The sequence below is a fragment of the Calliphora vicina genome, chromosome 1, assembly GCF_958450345.1.
Source record: "Calliphora vicina chromosome 1, idCalVici1.1, whole genome shotgun sequence".
Classification (NCBI taxonomy): Eukaryota; Metazoa; Arthropoda; class Insecta; order Diptera; family Calliphoridae; genus Calliphora; species Calliphora vicina.
The window spans coordinates 80,747,184-80,762,404 of NC_088780.1; positions in this window are offsets into that span (position 1 = coordinate 80,747,184).

Here is a 15,221-nt window from a genome sequence, read left to right on the forward strand (position 1 = left end):
CTTGATGAATTGTTGAATGTTCTCTTCGAAATCCAAATTGTTCGTCTTTTAAGATACGGTTATTTTCCGTAAACTCTAGCATTCTATTTAAAATTACTTTTTCAAACACTTTATCTAAACAGTTCAACATACTAATATAACGGTAGCTATTTGGAGATTTTGGATCTTTACCCTGTTTCAGAATGGGTATCAGTTATACAATTGTGATTGCAAATGTATAGTCAGCGAGCAACCGACCGATTAATATATTCTTGGTCAGCAGTAAAGCGGTAAATACCTCTTCATAACGCTTGTCGAAAAGTCACATGGGAATTTGTTATAATAATGATGAAGAATATATGGATGCAGGTTTGTCAGAGGCATATTTGTATTTTATATATAACGTAATGCATGAATTTAGCCCTAGAAAGTGATTCCTTTACTATTATAGAACTGTACAGTGAGCAATCTTTTGAATTGCCTTAAAAATCGGTTAGAATATGGAAGTAAAGTTGTAACTATTTTAAAAAAGATTTCATCTCTCGAAACAAAACCTTTACAATTAGAAACAAATCAACTTTTAAAAAATGATATTGCGCACTTAGAGCAATGATATGATTTTGGAGACGAATCACTTTACAACAAAATTAAATTTTTTAATTAAAAACAATTCCTTTTATCGTGGGATAACTTATCAAAGCTTCCAAAGTTTTAGAAATATCAAATATAATTGACGACATGTTTCTTTTGCCACAAGATATTTCATGTTTTTTTTTTTTGAATTTTTAACACTGCGATCTTTGATATTTTTTACATTAATTCGAAAATTTACCTTTAACCTTTTGGAAGTAAACAATTTTATTTACACAATTTTAAAGACAATATCTCTTCATTTAAAATGGAATGTTGGACTTTGAGTAGTTTCAATATTATGGGCAATTATGTGTATATAATTTTAGACAATTTTAACAAATTTTCAAATCGCGATATTTTTGAAGTGGAAAGGTGATTGATTTCAGGAACCCTTTGGAACCGTAATATGTGTGGTAATTTTAATTAAAATCGAAGATGTCAAATCCAAAAATACCAGTTTTCTGTCTATTTTGATATGGATTATCCCTAGGGATGCCAGATTCAGATTCCCAAATATTTGGACATTTGGCCTAAAAAGGCTGGACAGTGCGACAGTGAAAAAAAACTTGGAAAACGACCTAGCGTAGGTATAGGTCTTGTTGAGAAACACCTTCTAATTAAAATGTTATTCGAAAATAAAGTTTTCAGTAACTCAATCAGTTCTTGTCCGATTTTAATTTTTTAATGGGTTTAAAAAAAAACTGATTAAAATAATTTTATGCATAAATTTTATGAAAGTTTAATTCTTTGCCTTTCCGTAACTGTTTAAAATTTGTTTCAAAATAACTTGAAATTTTGAGGGCGTTTAAAAATCTTTGAAAACGGTATTTGTATGTCCTCACTTGTTCGCTTTTCAAGTTTAAGGTTTTATTACATACTAAAAAAAACCTTAAAAAGTAAAAGTTGAGAAAAGCCTCGAAAATTATTTTTTTTATATGTCGTAGTGAAATTTTTTTTCCTCATGCCAAAAACTGTCGATAAATCTATGGCACAATATCGATTGCAAATCGAAAGAATTAAAAGCAATAAATTAAATACTAAAAATACTGCCACTTTATTTCGTTTTTGAGTTTACTGATTTGGCCAATTCCAAACCTTTAGAGATTTGTTAACAATTTTGAAAATCTGTACATGATTCCTCTAAAGTTGTTCGTATTAATATTTCAAGATCCAGGTCCAATGACATTCGGTTTCTTTCTTTAGTATAGAGATTGTTTAAAATAGGAAAAACTCTTTCCCAAAAAGCGTTGCTTACTGGTATTGAAAATACGAAACATACAACTTTTCTAAAATTCTCGAATTCATTATTTTCACCTTTTATAAACAAAATAGAATTATATCATTTGACAAACCTCTTGATATTTGTTTATAAGCTTCACGAAGGAGCAGTAATCGATACATAGTTTATCGTTATTTAGTTCTTCAGATATTTCAAGCTTTTTGTAAATCTTCCCAAGAAAATTTTATAAATTTAAAAATGCTACTTTTTAAAAAAGAGGAGTCATCACCAAAGTCGTAAAAAAAAAGTAAATTTTCATTTATGGATATAATTGTCCAAAATTTCTATTTAGCTGGACAAATTAAATTTTAGCTTGAAACTGGACAGGCTTCAAAAAAGCTGGACAATCCCGCCAAGTCCAGCCCGGATGGCAACCCTAATTCTCCCACTTGTGATATTGAAACAAAATTTTAAAATTGGGATTACAAATTGTAGGGTTTCGATATTCAGCTCTAGCAACATATTTCTTACTTTTGACTATGCAATAAATATGCAATTATCTCATTTCATCACAATCAACTAATATAAATATTCATACTGTTCGTTCGTATTACTATTAAAATTGCAATGCTAGTCTGCAATTTTTAGTAGCAAACACAATCCATTGCATATCCACAAAAATATATGTTCGTGCTTTAGTAGCACACACATTTTTTTGTCGTGCTAATATTGCACCCCATTCGTTTTATTTTGTTGTGCTGGCAAACTTTTCTAGCAACAGTACACATTTCTTTGGTTGTGCTATAGCACAATTGACATTTCTTCAATTGATGCTATTAGTTGCTGTTATTGCTAAGTGTATAACAACATATCAGTAAACACACCCAATGCACAGTTGGGCAGAATCAAAATTTTTTGGAAATAAATCTGTCATTTCTAAACGGCTGATCCGATCAGGATAAAATTTGACGCGGCCGTAGCCAAGGAGTACTCCAGGTTAAATTATTAAAATGGGACCTACAAATTCCCCAAGTGAGGCGCTATGGGGGCTCAAAGTAGGGTACCTTTGGCATGTAATATATTTAAACACGTGCCATTTTTTTGTTTCCCATTCGATTTCAATGGGTTTTATACGTTTGGAAAGCGCTCGCCTAGGTCTTGAAAAAACATGCTTGCGTGTGCTATTTATCTCTTATAATTACCGAGTTATAAGCATTTCAAAATTGAAATTTTAAAATTTTGCCATACCTTGGTCCGCTTTTTTAAAAATATAGGTCGTAGTTTTGTACCGAACGGGCTCGAATTTTTTTTGTTAGTTAGACAACTAAATTATCAGTAATATACAAAAGATTTCAGAGTAATATCGATTATAGATCCAAAAATAAACGATTTTCAATTTAAGAATTCAAAAAATAGTAGATTTTTGCTGTTTTTTGGACGAAAAGGTGAATTAACTGATTTTTTATTTAACCTTCGCTTTACCAATACCCACCCGGGTGACCACATCGATTTTATTGGTTTAATATTTTTTTTAATTTTGTTTCGATTTAAATGAAATTTGTACTCACTGAACAAATTCTAGAGTTCTATAGTATTTAATAGAACCATTTTAAACTTTTTATAAGGTTTTTTCAATTTTTTAAAATTTCGTTCGTCGCATATATTTATAGAAGTGTAGTGTCACCCGGGTGGGTATTGGTAAACCATGTACATAAAAAACCTTTGGTAAAGCGAAGGTTAAAAAAAACTTTCTTTAAGAACATATACCAATTTTATGTTTTTCTGTAAGGTAGCTTTACAGAGAACATTTTGGTATAAAAAACATGTCCTATTTTTCGAACATGTCCCCTACGTCCTTAGGATTTTGACCTATTTTTTTATCAAAATTTCAACATGTCACATGTTCTAAAATCCCAAAGCTGGGATCAAAAAACGGAAAGCAGCTTTAGAAACCCTGATGTGTTCCCTATTTATCCCCAAAGTAGTTTTCCAGCCCCGAGGGAAATGTAGACCCTATGGTTAAAATTGTAAAAATACCATTTTTGCTATTTTCGCTTAAAGAATTGTTTTTTAAGAATTGTGGGATTCCTTTTGTCCTTTTGATAAGTTTTTTTACACTTTGTAATTTGGAATGACAAATTTAAAAAACGTTGAAATTTTCATTGAGTTTTGTTAATAAATAAATATTTTATTACATACTAGCTGACCCGGTGCGCTTCGCCACCCCAATTAGAAGAAAGAAATAGTACTAGCAAGTCTCACTTTGTGAATCTAATTGTAAATGTCTAATTTCATATTTCTGGGTCCATTATTATAGAAAATGCAAAATGTGTTCCTAATTTAAAATTTTTAGGTTTATTATTATAAAATACTCAAAAAGTACCATTGCAATAAGGAAATAGTACCATTGATTATCACTTTTAAATTCGCATTTACTAAACCATAACCCGTCAAGTTTGAATTTTAGATTTGTATATCATTTCCTATATTATCAACTAATTTTGTTTCTATAATACTTAATATTTAATAAATTATCACAAAACCGAAACCGATGGCTTTTTAATTTTTTAAAACCGAAACCGCGGTTTTGAAATTCCATTTACCATTAGAATAAACAAAAAGTACCAAAAAGTAGCCACTTGTGGATTCCCACTCACTCTGGTCCATATAACCTTTATTTCATGTTTCTAGGTTCATTTGAGAAGGAATTACAAAAAGTACCAATCGAATAAAGAAAAAGTACCACAAAGTCTCCCCCTAGAATTCTCACTTACTTAGGACCATATATGCTTAATTTCATGTTTCTAAGTTCATTGTTATAGAAAATTCAAAAAAGTACCATTAGAATAAACAAAAAGTACCAAAAAGTCTCCCCCTAAAAGTACCAATTACCCTTTTCTTCCTTGAACACCCCTCAAGTTTGAAATTTAAAACAAGTAAGAAAGTATGGTCGGTCAAGCCCGACCATATAATACCCTACACCAAGTAAATGAGTAAAAATATTTTTCTTTTAAAATTTCAATAATTTTTATTCGTGAGTGATTTTCGGAAGTGGGCCTTATATGGGAGCTATGACCAATTATGGACCGATCACCTTGAAATTAGGTCGTGTGATTTATGTCTATATTAAATTTAACTATGTTGAATTTTGTGTGTATACCAACATTTTTAAGCGATTTATGCACGTTAAAGTGAAGCGGGAAGCGGATCTATATGGGAGCATGAATTTTGGTGACATGAATTTTGTATATATAAAACTTATTTGGAGCGAAATTTGTGTAGATACATAGATAAATTAAACATTTATGACCGATAAAGTCCAATTTCGAGGGGACTTTGTATGGGGGCTAGGTGAAATAATGGACCGATTTCAGCCATTTTCAATAGGTTTGGTCCTTGGGTCGAAAAAGTAATATGTACCAAATTTGATAGAAATATCTTCAAAATTGCGACCTGTACTCTGCGCACAAGGTTTACATGGACAGCCAGCCAACCAGACGGACGGACGGACGGACATCGTTTAATCGACTCAGAAAGTGATTCTAAGTCGATCGGTATACTTTAAGGTGGGTGTTAGACTAATATTTTTGGGCGTTACAAACATCTGCACAAACGCATAATACCCTCCCCACTATGGTGGTGTAGGGTATAAATATTCCATTTTGCCAAAATTGTTTATGCTACAGTTTATGCAAAATTGTTTATGCATGTCTGAAAATATTAAAATCTGTGTTAATGTGCCCAAGAATAAATAAGTTTTAAAAAAAGTACCAAACTGTTTACCCGAATTTGGCCCAATATACACCTTGGTACTCGAGTTCCAAATAACACCCTGTTAGTTAATTTTTGTATGAATCCAGGAACCAACGTTAAAAAAATTATCAAAATTGGCTTAATAATTTCAAATATAATGTATTTTCCCGATTATCCCCTTTTTGGTACCTTTTTTATCCCCATTGAGGTGGTACAATTTTATTCAAATAAATTTCTGTAACGTGGTGGGAGCTCATAATAAAATATTCGTATGTCTATGTCAAATAATAGAAAAATATATTTTATGAAAAAGTACTAAAAATAAACACAATTTTTATCCCTTAAGGTTTCGAATTTCCAAAAAGTACCAAACATATATTTTTTATTTTTTGATAAGTAAAGAATACGATTTAAAATTTGATTCTATGTTTATTGGTTTAAAAGATACATAGGGTGCCAAAAAAGTACTAAAATACAGTTTTTACCCGTTTTCTCCCCTAAAAGTTTCGAATTTCAAAAAAGTACGAAACACCCGTCAGCTTATTTTTTGAATAGAGTAACATGCAATTTTAAGTTTTTTTGTACCTTTATTAGTTTTTAAGATAAAAGGTTACCGAATTTACCCGTTTTTACCCTTTTTTACCCCCTAAACGTTCGAATTTCCAAAAGTCCCTTCTTATCGTGTCGTTTTGGGGAGGGAGGAACCCACAATTAAAATTTCATGATTCTAGCTTCAGCCGTTTGGGCTGTGCGATGATGAATCAGTCAGTCAGTGAGTCAGTAACGTTACTCTTTTATATACATATATAGATTAGAGTAACTTCGGGTATTGTGGACTATGTGTCTAATGTGGACCAGTGTCTATTTTCAGAAACTATTGAAGGTATGATAAAACTGATTTGTCGTACATTTTACAATTTGTTTGAAACGACAATTGCACATTTGCTTTCATGAGTAATTGATATATTGGCTTTTTATTCTTGTATTGAAATTAATGCGCGTGCTCAACATTTTTTTCGGCTCAAGTAAGAAACAAAATTTGGTACAGTTACTTGGTAGAACTTAATGTTTGGTTGTTTTATATAGTTAAAGTGGATACGTAGTTTTGCATATATTTGGTAAGAATTTAAGCACATTTAGATTATTATGTAAAAATAATTTTTTACCACTGTAACCCAAGTTCGTGTAATGTGGACCACTTAAATTACTTGATTATGTACTACTGGTCCATATTACCCGACAATAACTATGTACTTTGTAAGTAATCTATCTAAGCCTAGAACGCGACTTTTTTGTTTGTATTAATAAAAATATATTGAAATTAAATTTTTTAATCATTCATTATTAGCTGGTTCATGAATTTTATGTATTAAATGCTAGTCCACATTACCCTCATATAGTGGTCCATATTACCCTCCAATTTTTATAATGCTGGTTTTTGGGTTCCTTACAATATTTTCACATAAATTTTTTATCCTTTGACGGAAAAAATTTTCAACTGCAAAAACAATTAGAGAATACATTATCTAATTTATTGCTTCACAACTTTTTTAATATCCATATATACTGTGGCCAAAATTAAGAAAAAACAAAACGGTAGTCCACATTACCCGAAGTTACTCTACATATTTATTGAGTTTCTAAAACTAAAATTTGTATCAACATTTTAATAGGATTGCAAATACATATTATTAACAATTTGATCCACATTTATTCCGAACATTTTTTTAGTTTAGATATGTTAATTTTTAGTCTTACAAAAAAATTCAAGTCAATATCTCAATTATATTCAAAAATATTTACACTAATGAATAATCGTTATTTCGTATTACATACTTGACAATAAAATAACTAGCAGCATCCTAATAGCCAAAAAACAAGAAATATCAATGCAACTATAGCAGAGCAACCAAAGAAATGTAAATTGCTGCCAGAGAAAATTGCTAGCACAACAAAACAAAAACGAATGCTGACGCGCAATATTAGTTCGGCAAAAAAGTGTGTATGCTACTATAGCACGAATATATATTTTGGTTGTTGTGCTACAATAACGAGTTGACAACTGGTTGTATCTGCTACTAGAAATTGCAAACTAACATTGCAATTTGTACAGTAATATATGAATAGTAACAGCAATTTATATTAGCAGAGTTATACAAAATTATAATAGTAACTATATTTTTAGTATGCAGATGATAAAAATGTATATTTACTGCAATTGAGGGCTAATATAGTAGCAATTGTAAACCCTGTATTGTAATTTACAATAAAACTAGAAAGTATACTTTTCTTTTATGATATGCGTCTTACGTTATTTTGAATTAATGTTTTCTAAAACCAAAATAACGTATCATCAATATAAATTTGTATGAAGAAATAAAATCTTAAATAAAAAAGGTGTTTTTAAAGATACATACTTATTTAAATTAAAAAAATGTACTTATTAAATTTTCATAAAGATTGCCTAGAAAATTCTATTGCAACAAATTTATTAAAAATATAAGGAAACTACCTAAAATAGCGTAAAATACTATTTATTAATTAATTACTCAAAGCGTTAAAGTTATTTTGTTTAAGAAAATCATGCACTTGGTGATACGTTTTTTGAATTTTGGTTATAATTTGGTTATTTTTGAAAGTAAAATTTTAAAAGTTGTTTACACATACATACATATGTAACATGATGTAGTTAATCGTAATCAATAATAAAATAAACTTTTCTATACGTTGTTTTGCATTTTAAGTGACGATATGTATGTAAGACTGAATTTAACGTTTCTTTATTTATTTTTGTAAAAAAAACTTAACTTAAATTTAACTTTTTTGAACTATGTATAAGTGCATTTTTAAATTGTCCAGTTATTTTTTAAAAATCCAGGTAAATTTTTCTTATGGTCCAGTTATTTGACTTTTGTTATCTGGCAACCCCAAGCTAGAGTCATCTAAGTTTTTATTAATTACTTTCCTATCTGTTTAACTATTTCAACTAAAAATAGGCTGGATCGAAATTGGCCACAGTAAAAACATATGAAATAATAGCGGAACAAACGTCTTAAAAGAAGTATCAAGATTTTTTTAAATCGCAGCATATTTTATATATAGCATTGTATACACACAAAACAATTTTATATTAACTGATTGTAGTTCACTCAAAAAGTTGTCTGTTAGGTTAAATGAAAATATAGTTATTTTGTGAAGAAATTTGTTTTTTAACTTTTTATACCTGTTGCACAGTGGTATAGAAAAAAAAGAGGGAAATAAATCTCTAAATTTTAAACGGCTAGTCTGATGTAAATGAAATTTGAGATGCACAAAGAGGAAGTATTGTCGAGTTTAAATTTTGAATTTCGACCTCATGGGCCCACCAGGGACGGGCCGAGGTGTCCCCAAATTATGAGACCTCGGGTATGTTCAATTTTAAAAACGATCCTATTTCTTCGTTTGTATTCCGATTTCAAAAAATTACATATATATAATCTTCTTGACGAGTACTATATAAAACATCGCCGTAGCTATCAATTATCTCTTATACCTTTGGAGATATTCGCATTTGAAATTTTTAACATTTTTACAGTTTTTTGAAGTACACTATCATCTTTGGAATAATATATTTTTTTTGTATATTGGCAAGAATAACGGTGAATTATTTCATGTTCTCATTGTGGTGTTAATTTATGTTGTAATGGCAAAAATTAATTTTTCGTAAAATACCACAAAATAGACTTGAAAAAAAAATTTATAAAAGTTTCAAAACTAATCAATATACTAATAAAATGTAAACAAAAATCTATGAGTCAACGGTACTAGATCCCTTTCGGTTCCTTGCAGGTCCTCCACAAAGTTAAAATTTTGTAAATAACATCCTTTTCAATATTTCATTAAAAAAATAAAACTTTTTCAATGATTTAAAGCCTTGGTCCACAAGGGGTTAAATGGAAAAAATTTTAAAATTTTTAATACCGAGGAGACCAGTAGTGCGATTCACTAACTTTTAGAACGATAATCGTATCGTTAAAATAAATATAACGAAAATTTATCGAATTTGCTATTCAGTAACATTTTTAACGACATTCGCTGTCGGTTGAAGTCAGCTGTTACTTAAAGCAGTTTTTTTTTTCGTTATGTTAGCGACAATAATTTAAGTTGTGTTTATTTAATCGATAAAGTGTATTTGCAATTTTTTCTTCGTCATCTTCATCTTTTGTAGCTGGAACTATCGTAAAAATAATGGAAACACAATTTTGTTTACTTAACTTATTAATATTTACAATAAAATATAAAAAATAAGCTGAAAAATAGGGGAATTTGAAGATTATACTACTAATTATTCACCTGGAAGAAGTACTTATTTTTGTTCGCGATGTCCCAAAAGTAATCCTTTACATTTTGGAAGGAAATAAGTTGTTTTGTTAGTAGAATTATTCATAAAATTATGTATTTACTAAAAAAAATAAATAAAAAAAGTAAGTCGCAGCCAAGTGTCGAACCAATAACCTTACGATTGCTAGTCAACGTTGTACTCACTACACCACTGGTTAATTATTTTATTGTGTGTCAAATAATGGTTTTCTACTTTTCGCTTATTTTGATATTTTGTAGACAGAGATGTCATATCTTAAACAATCGTTAAAAATAAATTACTGAATCACACTATCGTTACTGCAAGCGATTATTTATGTCGATAAACATTACGATTGTCGATTCGTCCAATCAAAAAACGCCTATTTTTTATGTAAAATTCAAATTTAGGGCAAAAATTCTAAAATGGCATACGCAAAATATTTAATTTTTAATTAAGAATCCCGCAATTACCAAAAAAGTGTTTAAAAATCCCATAAATGGATTTTTTTAGTTTTTTGGTTATAATATTCATACATGATGTTATCGGAACCCATTACAAAATAATTAAGAACATATGTATTTGACCATCTAAAATGGGTTACTGTATTATGATATAGACTATGCGATTGAGAATTTTTGCCCTAAATTTGAATTTTACTTAAAAATAGGCGTTTTTTGGATGAATCTGGTCCCCACGGTATCAACAATTTTCAAATTTGTTTAAAATATTTAACGTAAAGTTAGCTTTTCAAAAAGTATAAATTCCTAATACATCTTCTTAGAATTTTTTTTTCCAAAAACTAGGGAAAAATTTTTGAATTTAAATGTATGTATATAACTTTGGAGTCAGTCACGATTTTTAAACAATTCTTTTTTGTTATTAAATACTAGAGTAGGGTGGGTTAAAATTTTGAAAATTTAATTTTCAAATGCGAATATCTCCTATGTTAGAAGAGATAATTGATAGATCAAAACTTAAACTCGAGAACACTTCTTCTTTGCACATGTCAAATTTCATTCAAAACGGACTAAGGGTTTAGAAGTTAGAGTACGTTTCAGAAAACTTCAGTACAATTCGTTTTAAGAGCTGAAAATTACAATTTTGTGTGATTGGCGGTGAAAAAGGCTAAGAAGTTGGCTTCGCAGTAGCTTATCCTTTCAGTTCAATTTTCCAAAACATAGTTGACAGTTTCTGGTTTTATAACACGAATCGTCTTTAGCCTCAAAGGTCTTTAACGGCACCGCACAAGAAAATATCTAAAGGAGTCAAGTCGTCATCCTGCTGAAACTAAATATTATCCATGTTCATATCTTCCATTTCAGCCCATAAAAAGTCCATAGTCATGGCGCCGAAGCCTCCGAGGACATGTTCGTCGGTAAGCACTGTACGACGACTGGGACCAATAGCACTCCAATCTCAGGAACTTTTTGCACAAACTTGCGTACAACACTCACGGTGGGTGTTTAATTTCGGCCATAAAAAAATCGATCAGTGTCAAAACAAAATATGATTCAGAAATATACTTGGATTTGAACCACCCTGTACATATATTTGATGCTACATCTCAAATTATGCTTATTATACGTTGTACATACTTAAAACTTTCTATCACACATTAGTTTTGAGGTAATTTACATAAACACATTCTGTATACTCACTCGTATTTACATATATTTGGAATATACATACATATGTACATACTTATAAATAATAGATAATTATATACTAGTAATGAAAAAAAAAAACATTCAAAGTCAATGTCAATCTTACGATTATAGTAAAAGCAACAATAATGAGGTTAATAGTTAAATTGTTTCATTATTAAATTTGTAATACAGTACAAATATACTTACATATGTATGTACATACATCCATATAAAGACGCATAAACAATACACATTATGCAATATGTACTAAAATGCAATATTTACTTATTATAAATACATAAAAGTATGTACATATGTACGTATTTTGTGCACACATCACATGCATAATTATGTTAATGTATTATTAATACAGACACTTCATTATTGTATGTAATGAGGACAGTGAAAGTTTTATCTTATTATGTATACATATGTATGTACATAAATACATACCTACATATGTATTTAATTAAAATTTGTAGAAGTGCGTATATATACATATGGGCAATTCCATGTCATCGTACGTGACATTTGTACGCCTATAGAGTGGAATAGATAGTATCTGAAAAATATAAATTTAAAATACTATATTTTAAAAAAATAATAAGTTCTTTCGAAACATTGTTGTCAAAAATATCGAGAGAAATAAGGTATATCGTACGTGACATAAAACGGAAGTTTTGAGGTACATCTAGAAATATGCGATAATTTGCGAATCGTAAGAGACGTTTCTTTTAATTTCTTTCACTAAACCAAATATTTTTGGATGATTTTATATGTACGTGACAGATTTTTCTTTTATAGTAAAACAATATATATTCCTTAAATATATGTATACAAAAATTAAAAATATATTAGGAGCTTAGTTTTTGCTCAATCTTAGCCTAAAACACACCATTTAAATTAAAAAAATTAAATATAGTCTGTTTAAACTATTATTTTTGCCCTTAAGTATTGTAATAAGCTCCAAATACTTTCACATAGTAATATTTTAGTGTTTTCTCCTATTCAAATCATCTTGAAAAAAAGTTTCAAGGGTTTTTGTTTTCTCAGTCGTGGTTGCCATTCTTGTGGAATTGCCCATATGTAGGTATTTATTTGTTCTCGTATTCGTCTCAACATAAAAATTTCAATAAAAAAATAAAGTTTTAGAATTTTTAAACTTTAAGGTTTTCAAGAAAAACGCAATGTTTAGCAACTATTTGGTCAATATGCCATTATTTTAAGATGTTATTCAGTTTTAATTAAAGGAAATCAAAATTGTTTCCCTGTGCATTGAGGAGGGTAAATTTTTTTGCGACAAAGACGCATCGCGATTCTTGTTCATTCCAAGAAACTTTGACGAAGAAACCATAGCTGAAAAATTAATTTTTCAAAATAGATGTTTTTCCCAATATTCAAGAATCGAAGAAGTTTTAATTAATCCAAATATTGAAAAATTTGACCTTCACGATTTAAGGGTTAACGTCTTCCGATTTTAGTAAAACTTTCAGAGTATATTTAGAATTATCTGGACTATAATATTCTGGATAAGTTTTGCTAAAAATGTATAAGAGTAAGGAAATAGAGCTCATTCGCCAAAAATTTGCCAAATAATTGGTTTTTCTCGAAAATTTCAAAATTTAAATCGAAGGTACGGAAATACTATAAGATATATTTTCATAATTTTTACACATTTTTATTCCCTATTATATTCTTAATAAATTCCAATGAGATGATTAAAAAATTCTGAAATTTGTTTAACAAAATTTTTAAAAATTTGAAAATGGAGTTTTGAAACTGCCGTTAAAAAAATTTTATTTTTTTGTTCATACCTAAGAATAGGTTAACGGTATCCTACGAAGACAAAAACTCATATACAAGTAAATATGGACATATTTTAAGTAAAAATGAGCTTTTATTTTAATATTTATCAAAATATGTTAATTTTGTTCCTACCTTTCTTGTTCTACTTGCCTGAGACACGTTAATGGCCTGGCGATTTTTTAATAACTTTAACATTTTTTGACCAATTTCTGTTTTTTATATCTCATTAGAACGACAATTGCGTACACATTTCTATTCTGTTAAATTAAATTGGAAAAGTGATTTTTTAATGGCAAAATTTTTACAAAAACTGAAAAAAATGCATATTTTCCCCATGTAAATGCATCTCAAAACTTCAGAGGGCTTGCGGCACGTCTACCCCCACCGATTTACCTAAAATTTTTTTCAGGATGATTTTTTTACTAATGTTCACCAAACTGGGGGATGAGAATGGCCAAAATGCAACTTTCGTTTATTAAGGGCCACCCTAATACACACATCTATTTTTATGAAATATATGGCATTAGCGGTAAAATGTAAAAATTAGATTTTTACATGCCCCTCCCTCCACTCACAGACCGAATATCAAAAATCTGACTATATAGTGTAACCCGCTGGGCTATTCTGAAGATTTCCTGAAAATTTCATCAAAATCGGTCCAGTGATTTTTTATATATGTATATAAATGGCAGTAGCGGTATAATGTAAAAATTTGATTTTGCCACAGACCGAAAATCAAAAATCTGACTTTAGAATGTTACCCGCTGGGCTATTCTAAAGATTCACTGAAAATTTCATTAAAATCGGTCCAGCCGTTTTGAGTTCATTCGGAACATACATCCATTTTTATATATATAGATGAAAAATGTTTGTATGAGAAAATTCGATAATCTTCTTTACGAAAGCACCGAATGGACCTAATGTAGTACTTTAGGTGTCTAAAACCATATTCAGAAAATTTCCTTTCCAATGATACCAGTTTGGAGCTAATCGGTTGGATGGTTTCAGAGTCTATAGGTAGAAACATTTTTTGTATTTTATATATAAAGATATATATAGATAGATATTATACAAAAGCTATAAAAATGGGTGATATTAGCACAGTGGAGTGGTATTTCCATAACAAGTTAGTTAGTTATTTTCGAATATCAAGTGAACTGCAATTGATAGAGTCTTTAAACTTTGTGTAAATTATTTTGATGACAGTGTCCTGTTAAGGGGATCGGAGAAGCGGACGTGCACCCTCCAATAGAAATTAAATATTTGTTATCGAATATCTCGAGAACTACAATAGTTACAAGTGCATGGGTTCAATTTCAATAATGTATGTATATCGTCCCCTTAATAAAACAAGTGTATAATTTTTTGTCATTTCGAAATAATTGAGTTTAAAATGTTTATGTTAGTAGACATCTAGAACAAAAGTAATATTTCAATTGATCTTTGGACTATTGTTTTATTGAGGGGACGATATAATAAAAATTTAACACTTATTAATTACTAAAATTTTATAAATTATATTTGCTTCAACATACACATTTTTTATATAATAAAAACCGATATCTTTAAAATTCATAAATTTACTGAGTAATTGATATGTTCTTCTTCTTTATTCTAAAAAATAAACTGTCGAACAAAGAAAAGTTTAGTTAGGTGTTACAAAGTCGATACTAAAGTAAATTTTGCTTATATTTTCATATATACCGAATAACATATGTATGTAACTTCCAATTGCTGGCATGGATATTGTATGTATACTGTAGAGTATTAATATGTTAGTGTGCTAGAATTGAGCTTATAAAAAAGTAGTAAATGAAACGCATAAAAATACATTTTATCGCTT